Raw genomic sequence first — 12384 nt, forward strand, 5'->3', positions numbered from 1 at the left:
TTTTTCCTTTCCCTAGATAGAATATGGGAGTGAACACCTCTTACTGCCTTCTCCACCATTCCCCACTCCCCTCCATTTGAGAAAGGGTGGCTAGTCTCCCGCTCACTGGGTCTCTCATTTCTGGCGGAAGAGTGCAATGTTACCAGCCACTGGTCCACACTCTCTTATCCCTCCATGCTGTTAGCTGCGGCACAGGCTCTCCCTTTGTGCTCATCCCACCCCGTTCACATCTCATTCATGTAGTAATAGACATACAATTCTAAAGCAATACAGTAATTACTATAATGGAGGTTTATTTTATTGAGGTGTAATTGACATATAACATTATATTAGTTGTAATGGAGCTTTGTTTAAAGTAGCATAACAGCACCCAGGCCGGGGAGCTCAGTTGGTTAGAGCGTCATCCCGATACACCAAGGTTGTAGGTTCAATCCCCGGCCAAGAATTAACCAATGAATGCATAGACAAGTGGAACAACAAATCAATCTCTCTCTCTCTCTCTCTCTCTCTCTCTCTCAAAAAATCAATCAATAAATAAAATAATAAAGTAGCGCGAGAGCAGAAAGGAGAGTTAGCGGGTTAAAATACTTTCTTCACAATCAGGGGTCTTCGTCTGCTACTCACATCACTTTATATAATACCATTTTATCATTCAACATTACTCTGGAAATGTTACTTTTGAGTATGTATTGTTTATATGTGAAAATTAGATGGTAAAAACTTGACAAGTCAGAATTTTTATATGCGTTTTATAAATGTGGAAATAAATGAGAAATGTACTTTTAGAAATCCCTAAGATAATGAAAGCATTGCTTGGACACTGAGATTATGCCCAAGGTAAAACATGTTTCCTAATTTTTTAAATTGAACAAACACTTATATATGCCAGACACTGTTATAAGTACTTTACAAATATTAACTTTTTAACCTCAATAATGCTTCCATGAGGTTGAGATACTATTATTTCCTCCGTGTTAGGCCTGAGTACTCTGAGGCACTGAAAGATTAGTACCTTGTGGAAGGTCACTAAGCTACTGAGTAACAAAGATCTAGGGCAGTGATTCTCAACCTTCTGGCCCTTTAATACAGTTCCTCATGTTGTGACCCAACCATAAAATTATTTTCGTTGCTACTTCATAACTGTAATGTTGCTACTGTTATGAATCATAATGTAAATATCTGATATGCAGGATGGTCTTAGGCGACCCCTGTGAAAGGGTCGTTCGACCGCCAAAGGGGTCTCGACCCACAGGTTGAGAACCGCTGATCTAGGGTGACCCACTGTCCCAATTTGCCTGGAAGTGTCCTTTGACAAGTAATGCATCCCCAGAAGAACTCTTCAGTCCTGGGAAAATCAGGATGGGTGGCCACCCAAAAGTTCAAACCCTGGCAATCTGACTCCAGACTCCAGACTCCATGCTACTAAGGTGCTCTCGCCCTCACAATAATGCAGGGATAATCTAATAAGTGTGGAAACACCATATGTAGAAATAGATCGAACAAAAGCAACCCGGAAAACTGGGCCTTTTACAAGATGCTGCACTTGGAAGATTCACCTTCAGCTCACCTCGTCTTCTAATAAACACTCCAGAATGTGCTAGGGTTAATTTGCACCAATTGCTTGCAGCTGTAGAGCAGACATGGTAATTGCAATGTTTCCAGAAAATCAGGCAGAGGGAAGATTGGAAATTCCCCACGAGAATGGCAAAGATGTCTCACTCTTCACAAGTGGGGACTATGGCAACCTGAAAAGTCTGTAAATCCAACTGGGAGCATGCCATGTTGTTGTTTCTTGCTTTGTCTGACTGTTTCTGTAAGTTTCTGTATCCATGACCATGAAGGAAACTTTTTGTTGTCTGTGTCTATTGGCCTTTTCCCCTCAATCATCGTAATTGCTTTGTCATGAGACCACCACACTAAAAAAGAACCTCTGGCCCTAACCAGTTTGGCTCGGTGGATAGAGCATCAACCTGCGGACTGAAGGGTCCCAGGTTCGATTGTGATCAAAGGCATGTACCTTGGTTGCGGGCACATCCCCAGTAGGGGATGTGCAGGAGGCAGCTGATCGATGTTTCTCTCTCATCTATGTTTCTAACTCTCTATCCCTCTCCCTTCCTCTCTGTAAAAAATCAATAAAATTTATTTTTTTAAAAAAGACCCTCTGACAAGGCTAGTGATCAGAGAACAGAGGAGATGGGTGGTGTCCCATGGGTTATGGGGAAATATACCCTAGAAGCTGGTGAAGGAGGCAGGTAGCCAGTCGGAAGCCAGGTAGAAGATAGTGTATTGGCAGGGCCCCCAGTCCAAGTTTCTGCCATCCATCACCTCCCAAATCATACATGGATGCAGCTGAGTGAATAAAATTTTCAGAAGATACTTCAAGAAGGAGTGGCCTCTTCTACTTTGGCATTCCATAAAAGCATCCCCACCCTCCACTTGCCTGCTTCTTCTTTGGCCAATGCTAAGTACAGAAAGGAGGATCAGAGGAGCAGGGTGCCTTTCTCCCCTCCTCATCTCCTTACTCTACAAAAATAAGTGGGAGAGAGAAAGGAAGAGTAAAAAACTGCTTACTATAAAGAAAAGTTTTTTTAAGTCCTTAATCCAGATTTAGATTTTCAAACTAAGACCAAGAAAATGCACCCAATCTGCGAGGAAAGCTCAGGGCCGGGGTCCACAAGAAGTCTACGCTGAGATGAGACTGAAGGGTAAGAATTTGTCACATGGACAAAAAGTAGGGAAATGGAGAGAAAACATTTACCAGATATTCTCCTCTCAGTCTGGAAAGACACTCGGCAGGTGGCATGGAGAGGTACTGAGACCTGAGAAAGCACAGGTGCTCAGTAGCCTGAGGGAAGCAGAGTGGTGGGAGATGAGGAGACCTCTCTTGAAGGGCCTTGTATGTCATGCTAAGAACTTTAAGTTTGTCTGTGCCAGTGGAAAGCTATTGAAAGAGTTTTGAGGAGAGGAGTAACAATCAGATTTCATGTTAAAAAGATCACAGTGTAATAGTAGTCAGAGTCCTAGGGAGTGCGCCATGCAAAGACATGGTCAATGGTGAACTAGTTACTAAATGCACCAGGAAAAAGAAAAAAACTTTGAAAGATCTCCTGGAAAGGAATTGTAAAACTAATAAAAACGATAAAAAGATTGAAACATATCAAAGAAAGTAATCAGAAAAGAGTTTAAGCCCCTTGAAACTACAGTGTAGTTAAGGATAGAGATGAAAAACTTATTAAATGAACAAGTTCTTAACCTCAGTACTGATCCAGGAAGGACTAGGGAGGTTCCAGTTTCCAAACTGTCCCCAGGAATCCTATAGAATAAAAGCATAGTATGCAAATTGTCTCCTTGCCTGGGAGTTCCTTGGGGAGTTCAACCAGGGGGCAGGGCCAGTCCAGGGAAGGGAGGGGGGCCCTGGGCAGCTGCAGCAGGCACCAGGAGGAGGGGGGGGGGAGGAAGGGGGGGAAAGGGAGAGAGTACCCGGCCGGCAGCCAGCAGCTGCTAGGGACCCTATCAGTGCATGAATTTCATGCATTGGGCCTCTAATAGAAAATAATGGTCAATGGTTGGTATTCCAAACCAACTTGAAAAAATATGTGCAAAACCTCAAGGGACTGGCCAGTAGTCCCCAATCACCCCACTGAAGCATGCTTTATCCTTTTTAAGAGGCCCTTCCTTCCACACAATAATCAGACAGAACTGATTTGTGCACACATTTCTAATTTAGAAGTTAATATTTTGTTTTCTGATTTTTTTTTTTAAAGATGGAATAAGGATATTTGTTTTAATCCTTAGCATAAATGTTTATTAGACTGGAGGTTAGCAACTTTTAAAATTTCAATTCTTTTATTCTTTCCTAATGTTTATATCATAGTTTAGTTTTCTGAAACTGATCATCTCTATAAAATTTTACTTGGTTTAATAATCATTCATTGACAAATATTTCTTGAATACCTATTTTCTCTTAGGCCCTGTGGAAACAATAATTGACAAGATTGACAAGCCTGGCTGCTGCTCTCATAGAGATTATAATAGCAGTCCAGTGGCAAAGCAAAAAATTATAGTGTGATATGTGTAAGGAACATGACAGAAACTTACTTTGCCTACCCACTATCTATTAACCATGTTTTTCCTGTTAAGAGAACCCTACTTTGGTGGGAAGCAAATGACATGCCCCATTGTAGCAGATTGTATTTCCTCTAAATGACCACACCAATATTTTGATCCCACATGTTCTTCTAGAATCTGCCACTAAGAGGTAAAATCTATTTTCCCTCCCCTTTAACCTGGGCAGGGTTGTCATGGGGAATGGAGCACAGCACAATTAACACTGTGTGAATTCCAGGCCTTGGTCATAAAAGCCAATATGGTTTCCCCTGGGTCTCTCCTGGGACTCTCACCCTTGGGACTCAGCCACCATCGTGTGGGGAGCCAAGCAGCCACATGAAAAGGTCTTGGGTAGGTGTTCTAACCACATTCCAAGTTCAAGTCTTCTTGGCCCACATCCAGCATCAACTGCTGCTGTGTGGAGCAGAGACAGACCATTTCTGCTGAGCTTTGCCCAAATGGCACATTTGTGAAAAAAACTCTTTTTCATTTTAAGCCACTAAGTTTTGAGTTGGCTGGTTAGACATCAATCAATACGCAGAAGACCAACTTTTAAAAGCTGCATTTCCCAGCTTTCCTTGCCCAGTGGAGTGGCCATGTGGCATAATTCTGACCAATGAGATGTAAGCGGAAGCCACCAGGTGGGGCTTCTGGGAAAGACTCAACAGAGGCCTGACTTCAGGACCTGGATCCTTGTTCTTTTTTCTGCCAACAATTCAAAGTGACCACTAGAGCTCCAGCAGCCCTTTTGTAAGAATGAAGATGAAGGCCACACCCTAAGATTTCCAGAATAGAAACCTAGAAAAGGTTCATAACATCCTTAGTTTTCAGGGTAATGCAAATTAAAACTGCAATGAGATACCATGTCTCACTTCCAGGATGGCAAACATTAAAAAGATTGACAAAAAGAAAGGGGGTGGGGAGGGTTGACAATACCAGAATTTGGTGGGGATGTGGAACAACCAGAACTTGCCTACATTTCTAGTATGTGGAGTACAAAATGGTATCAACACTTCGGAAAACTGTTTAGCCGTTTCCAACAATAACATAAAATATACCTATTCTATGATCCAGTTATATTTAATGTCTATATTTTTATTAAATTTAAAATATGAAAACATATGTTTATAAAAAGACTTATGTAAAAATATTTTAATCATTATAGACAGGGAACAATCCATAAGTCCAACATAAGCACTGATAAAATAGATAAACAAATAGCAATTCATACACTACATTGGAATACTGTGCAAGAAAAAATTAATGGCCTGGTCGGTGTTGCTCAGTGGTTGAGCATGGACACTTGTACACAGAGGTTCCTGGTTCCATTCCTGGTCAGGGCACATGTCCTGGTCTAGCTTGATCCCCAGTGGGGGTATGCAGGAGGCAGCCGATCAATATTTCTCTCTCATTGATGTTTCTATCTCTCTCTCTCTTCTTCTCCCTTCCTCTCTCTGTAAAATCAATAAAACATATATTTTTTAAAGATAAAAGAATGAACTACCCACATATTCAACAATATGCATGCATCTCAAAAACATAGGTTGAGCAAAAGAAGGTAATTTAGCCACATAAGCATATATGCTTTATGATTCTACTTATATGACATTCAAGAACATGTAAAACTAATGGATTGTGATAGAAATCAGAGCAGTAGCTGCCTTGTGAAGGGACTAACTAAAGAGGCACAAAGGAACTATCTGGGGTAATGGAAAAATTCTACATCTCAACTGGGGTGTGAGTTACCCAGGTGGATACAGTGGTCCAACTCATCAAACTGTACTCTACAGAGATGTGTGCATTTTACTTTATGTAATTTATCTACAAAGAGTTAAATAAATATAGGCTTACTTTTCAATTGCTTATTTACTCCTTAGAACCACTCAGAGGAGCTAGGGCTTAAAAATTACTGATATGCTGCTATAGCTAACTTACAGAGGCAATGTTTAAAATAATTAGGAATGAAATATTTTTGTGACCAGGTCTTGCTGACCAGCAAAATATTATCTTTAACTCACTTACCCAAAACACTATATTCCAAATCAAAACATATTCAACATGGATTTTCTTTATCCTTATCCCAAGCTCAGATAACCATAACAAAATTCTTTAGGCAAATCACCATACCAGCAACTAACAGGGCCTCTTGATAAGTGAGGTCTCAACTAAGACCTGAATTACTCAACAGGATTAGCAAGGCAAACGGGGCTGGGCAGAGGCGGAGGGGAGGGAGAATAGAAGTGAAGTGAAGCCTCATTTTATCTTGTAATTATTAATGGTGAATTGCCTCACATATTTATTAATGGTGAATTGCCTCACATATTTATTGGTCATTTGTATTTCTCCTTTTGACATTTGTCTGTACATTGTTGTTACAACACTTCCCATTGAAGTTTCAGTGCTTTCCTTATTGATTTAAACTGCTACTTACTTTGTATCAGATATTTTTACTTTGTAATTTACTTTTCAATTTTTTATGGTTTCTTCTAAATTGTTTACGTAGTCCAAGCTTTAATTTCGATTCCCCTGTGACTTAGCCCATTGATTTTATGCTTAGACAATTCTTCCTTCAGCTCTAGAAGAAGTAAATAGTTTAAATAGTTCCCTAAATATTCTTTTAGCTTTATAGCCATACTTTGGCAAATATTGATTATGTTTCAGGCACATTTTTAAATATTTGCTTGATTTATTTTATATTGAACATTTTTCAAATTTAACATCTCAATTTGGGAGGTATATGCTGTAGATTGGCAATTTAACTTATCACAGCTAGCCAATTTTTTGCATAATTTTTTTAAACATTGAAATGTGATGCCAACTTTATAATTTACATCATTTTATACATAATGCTTCTAGTTATGGCTATTTATCCCATTCCATAAATATGTGTATATGTGTTTATACTAGTAGTACTCTGTTTTATGTGTTTGATTTATTTATTTATTTATTTATTTATTATTTAAATATATTTTTATTGATTTCAGAGAGGAAGGGAGAGGGAAAGAGAAACATCAATGATGAGAATCATTGATCAGCTGCCTCCTGCATGCCCCCTACTGGAGATTAAGTCCACAACCAGGACATATGCCCTTAACCGGAATTGAACCTGGGACCCTTCAGTCCGCAGGTTGATGCTCTATCCACTGAGCCAAACCAGCTAAGGTTTATGTGTTGTTTTAATATCTTTTAAAATACTGTGGGGAAAGTCCTTTTATTAAGAGTCTTTGGGGCCGGTGTGGATCAGTTGGTTGGAGCATCAGCCCCTACATCAAAAGTTTGCAGGTTCAATTCCCAGTCATTGGGCAACAGAGTTACTTTAGGCCAGTGATGGCGAACCTATGACACGCGAACTCATTTTTTTGGTTGATTTTTCTTTGTTAAATGGCATTTAAATATATAAAATAAGTCTTTGTTTTACTATGGTTGCAAATATCAAAAAATTTCTGTATGTGACACAGCACCAGAGTTAAGTTAGGGTTTCTCAAAATGCTGACACACCAAGCTCAAAAGGTTCGCCATCACTGCTTTAGGCGAAAGGGAGAAGATCCATGGACCAATCAAATGTGGCCAGGGTCAAGGATCACCGTGAACCAGAGAGGCAATTAGAGAGGCACCACTATAGAATACTTTAAGCCAAAGAGGGCACCCAGTAGGTGTTCATTGTTACCCTCATCAATTTTCTTTGTTCAAAAATTTCTTGGCTGTTCTCTATTTTTTCTAGCCAATCAACATTAGAATCACCGTTTCAAGCTTCTAATGATATTCTATTTGGATTTTGATTGGAATTTCATTAAACCTATAAATTAATTAAGAAAAACTGACATCTTTATAATTGTCACTGTTACTAAGGAACATGGCAGGACTCCCCATTTATTCAAGTCTTCTTTTATGTTCTTCAGTAAAATTTTGTAGGTTTTTTTTAATATCGCTCTTATCTATTTCTTATTATGGTTATTCTGCTATATTTTATATCACTCATTTTAAACCAATTCTAATCTGACTTCTACCTATTAATCTTAATTCCTTTGTTGCTAAAAATAGAGAGAGGAAAGCTGTGGAAATTATTGGAAGGACATTGAGGAGGCTCATAGAATTAAGAGAAAAGAATTACGTTTCTGGACAAAGAGACAGGATTAACATCAGGGATGACTAGAACCATGGGCTAGAACACAGTTGAATCTTTGCTTATCTCCCATCCCTTCATATCTCTGCATTTTTACTTCATTCTGATATTTCCATTGTCCAAAAGAAAAGCTTTATCATAGTCCTTATTCCTAGTGTGGGAGAGTATGACCTTAAACTAAAAGCATTTTTTGGTCATTAAAACATACTTTTTGAAACAAACAAAAACACTTTTTGGGGAAGGGAGCAGGGTGGAAAGGGGTCAATGGAGAAAAATAGGGGAGACATCTGTTATACTTTCAACAATAAAAATAAGTTTTAAAAAATTAAAATTAAAAAACAAGCCCTAACCGGTTTGGCTCAGTGGATAGAGCATCAGCCTGTGGACTGAAGGGTCCCAGGTTCGATTCCAGTCAAGGGCATGTACCTTGGTTGCGGACACATCCCCAGTAGAGGGTGTGCAGGAGGCAGCTGATCGATGTTTCTCTCTCATCAATGTTTCTAACTCTCTACAGAGGGGAGAGGGCCCTTCCTCTTTGTAAAAAATCAATAACATATATTTAAAAACAAAAACAAAAGCATACTTTTTTGTAAGATTCACCTAAAAAGAAATACAGGTTTCCAATTAAATTTGGTGGAACAAAGATATGAATTTCTCTCTGCCACTTTTAGAAAACAGCAGTGAAAATGGCAGCAAAGAGCCCAGCAGGCATGCCTCAGTGGTTGAGTGTTGACCTATGAACCAGGAGGTCACAGTTTGATTCCCAGTCAGGGCACATGCCTGGATTTCAGGCTCAATCCTCAGTGAGGGTCATGCAGGAGGCAGCCAATCAATGATTCTCTCTCATCATTGGTGTTTCTGTCTTTCTCTCCTCTCCCTTCCTCTCTGAAATCAATAAAAATATATTTTAAATAATGGCAGTAAAGAGATAAAAGAACAGGAGAGGTGATAATAGCAGATCAGAGTTATTAATAACATTTTGAAAGCTGGAAATGATGTTTCTATCTCTCTCTCCCTCTCCCTTCCTCTCTGAAATCAATAAAAATATATTAAAAAAAGAATTCTGGGAAAGCAGAAACAATTCAGGGAGAATGATAAAACAAAAACAATTATGGAAAAAGAAATCTTTCAGAAAGATAAAGTATTACATTCATAAACTACTAACAGTGTCTTATAAAAATATGTCCAGAATGCAAAAGTCTCTTAAAAAGTGAAAATACAGAAATAGACATTTAGAAGTCTATAAGTTCCCAGGAAGGTAGGACCAAAAAAGGCAAAGAGATGAAGAATAAGAGAGAAAATTAGTTAAGGTGAATTTCGCGTAATATACAAATAACCATTTTAGAGAATACAATTCAGTGGTATTTAGTGCATTCATCATGTTATTCAACCACCTCTCTCTAATTTCCAAAATTTTTCATCACCCTAGATCCGTGGTCGGCAAACCGCTGCTCGCAAGCCACATGTGGCTCTTTGGCCCTTTGAGTGTGGCCACGAAGTTTCAATTGCACTGTACGTGCTCGCCCGCACGTGGTATTTTGTGGAAGAGCCACACTCAAGGGGCCACAGTTTGCCGACCACTGCCCTAGAAGAATACAATGTAAAATGTGTTTTAGATTGTGGAAGAGAAAGCCACAGGCCCCAAATGGCATCACTTGTGCTAAAGCTGGTGATACTAAACCCAGATTTAATACCTGACTTAATTGCTGTTTCAACATTTGGCAGGAACATAATATTATCAATCAGTCTAAAATGTTCTGATTAACACCATGGGGTAATCTATCAAGTGATGCCTCTTCATCTCCCCTAGAAAGAAGAGGCAAGTGCATATTAAAACCCTTCCAGTTCTCTCCCCCTCAAAAAAAAAAAAGTCCCAGGCCAAAAAGAATCCTTTCTTTGCTAGTAGTTTTATTGCCTCACTCTTCTTTTGTACAAAAACCTTCCATTTGTACAACCCCTCTGAGCGCGCCTCTAGCAGCTAGATGGGGTGCTGTCCCCTTCATGGGACACTTAATAAAGCCAATTAGATCTTCACATTTACTTGATTGAATTTTGTTTGTTGTTTGTTTTTTATTGATTTTTTTTTTTTACATGTATGGAGCCATTGCACAGGAAATCTGATAACTATACAGACCCTGTCGGCAGGAACCATATGTTTTGATGTGTGTGACTGCCTATGGTTTTTATTGATTTTTTAAAAGAGAGGAATGGAGAGGGGAGAGAGAAACTTTGATGTGATAGAGAAACATCAATTGGCTGCCTCCTGCAAGTACTCTGACTGCACCCCAACTGGGGATCCAACTGGTGATTGTTTGGTGCATGGGACGATGTTCCAACCAACTGAACCACACTGGCCAGGGCTGAATTTCATTTTTTAACAAAATAAAAGAAACAAATTAGAAGGGTTAACATCTGACTAATAGAAAAGAAAAAAATAACAAGCAGAGAAAATAGTGGGAAAGAATTATTAAAGAAATAATTTAAGACCAATTTCCAGAGCTGGTTGGTTAGAATTTTCTTATTTAAAAAACATGCTGTGCCCTTTTCATACTCAGCCCAACAAAGTATGAGAAGAGACAAACACTAAGATATATCAAGATAAAATATTAGAATATCAGGGATAAAGAGAAGATCTAAATTTTCCAAAGACAAACCAACAACTTACCTGAAAATAATTGGGTATCACAATAACTTCAGAATTCTCTATAGCACCACTGGAGGATAATGGAACAACACATTTAAAACTGCAGGTACATTTATTTTCTTCTTTTTTTTTTTAAATTAAATCTTTATTGTTCTGATTACATTTGTTCCTCTTTTTTTCCCATAACTCCCCTTCTCCCAGTTCCCGCCCCACCCTCCGCCATCACTCCCCACCCACTGTCCTCATCCATAGGTGCACGATTTTTGTCCATTCTCTTCCCGCATCTCCCATTCCCCTCCCCCCCCCCCAAGAATAGTCAGTCCATTCCCCTTCTATGTCCCTGATTCATTGTAATCACCAGTTCATTCTGTACATCAGATTATTTATTCACTTGATTCTTAGATTCACTTGTTGATAGATGCATGTTTGTTGTTCACAATTTGTATCTTTACCTTTTTCTTCTTCCTCTTCTTAAAGGAAACCTTTCAGCATTTCGTATAATACTGGTTTAGTGGTGATGAAGTCCTTTAGCTTTTCCTTATCTGTGAAGCTCTTTATCTGACCTTCAATTCTGAATGATAGCTTTGCTGGATAAAGTAATCTTGGTTGTAGGTTCTTGGTATTCAGTACTTTGAATATTTCTTGCCATTCCCTTCTGGCCTGCAAAGTTTCTGTTGAGAAATCAGCTGACAGTCGTATGGGTATTCCCTTGTAGGTAATTGAGTCTCTTTCTCTTGCTGCTTTTAAGATTCTCTCTTTGTCTTTTGCTCTTGGCATTTTAATGATGATGTGTCTTGGTGTGGTCCTCTTTGGATTCCTTTTGTTTGGGGTTCTCTTCGCTTCTTGGACCTGTAAGTCCATTTCTTTCACCAGGTGGGGGAAGTTTTCTGCCATTATTTCTTCAAATAGGTTTTCAATATCTTGCTGTCTCTCATCTTCTGGCACCCCTATTATTCTGATATTAGTGCGCTTGAGGCTGTCCCAGAGGCTCCTTACACTATCTTCACACTTTCGGATTCTTTTTTCATTTTGCTTTTAATTGTTGTAGTTAACACTAGAGGGATTTGACCACCAGGCCGACTGGCTGTAGGAATCAGCTGTGTGGAAAACGTCTGTCTTCTGGGAAGGCGCTAATCCAGCCTTTGCCTGAGGCGATCGGCAAATGGCTGTGCGCAGGGCTTGGGCGGGGCGGGATCAACAGGGCGGGTGGAGGGAGCAGTTATGGCCGCTCTCAGTCCCGTTCCCAGAGGCTCTGCTTCTCAGAACCCCGGCAGCCGCTGCAAACCTCGGAGAGAAAGCTGCCCTCAGGTTCCAACTGATGCCGGATAATCCCGCTTCTCCCGTCTGAGTCTGAATCCCTAGAGACTCGCCCGGATCTGGAGCCCAGAGTCTGAGACTCACTCCCGACCGAAAACAACAACCGTGCCCTCAGCCACCAGCCCACTTTCGCGCGCACCTCGGTACCTTTGTATTTTCCACACTGCGCCTCCTCTGAGCCTCGGTTTGCTGT

The 12384-nt window shown here is 39.8% G+C and overlaps 1 non-coding gene across 1 annotated transcript; it reads right to left on the reverse strand.

The window, feature by feature from the left end:
- Nucleotides 1–10320: 10320 nt before the first annotated feature.
- On the reverse strand, nucleotides 10321–10458 carry LOC111827799. The gene has a single exon (XR_002831523.1).
- Nucleotides 10459–12384: the final 1926 nt, after the last annotated feature.

This window comes from Myotis lucifugus, unplaced genomic scaffold (genome assembly GCF_000147115.1).
Source record: "Myotis lucifugus unplaced genomic scaffold, Myoluc2.0 scaffold_221, whole genome shotgun sequence".
In the NCBI taxonomy this organism is placed as follows: domain Eukaryota; kingdom Metazoa; phylum Chordata; class Mammalia; order Chiroptera; family Vespertilionidae; genus Myotis; species Myotis lucifugus.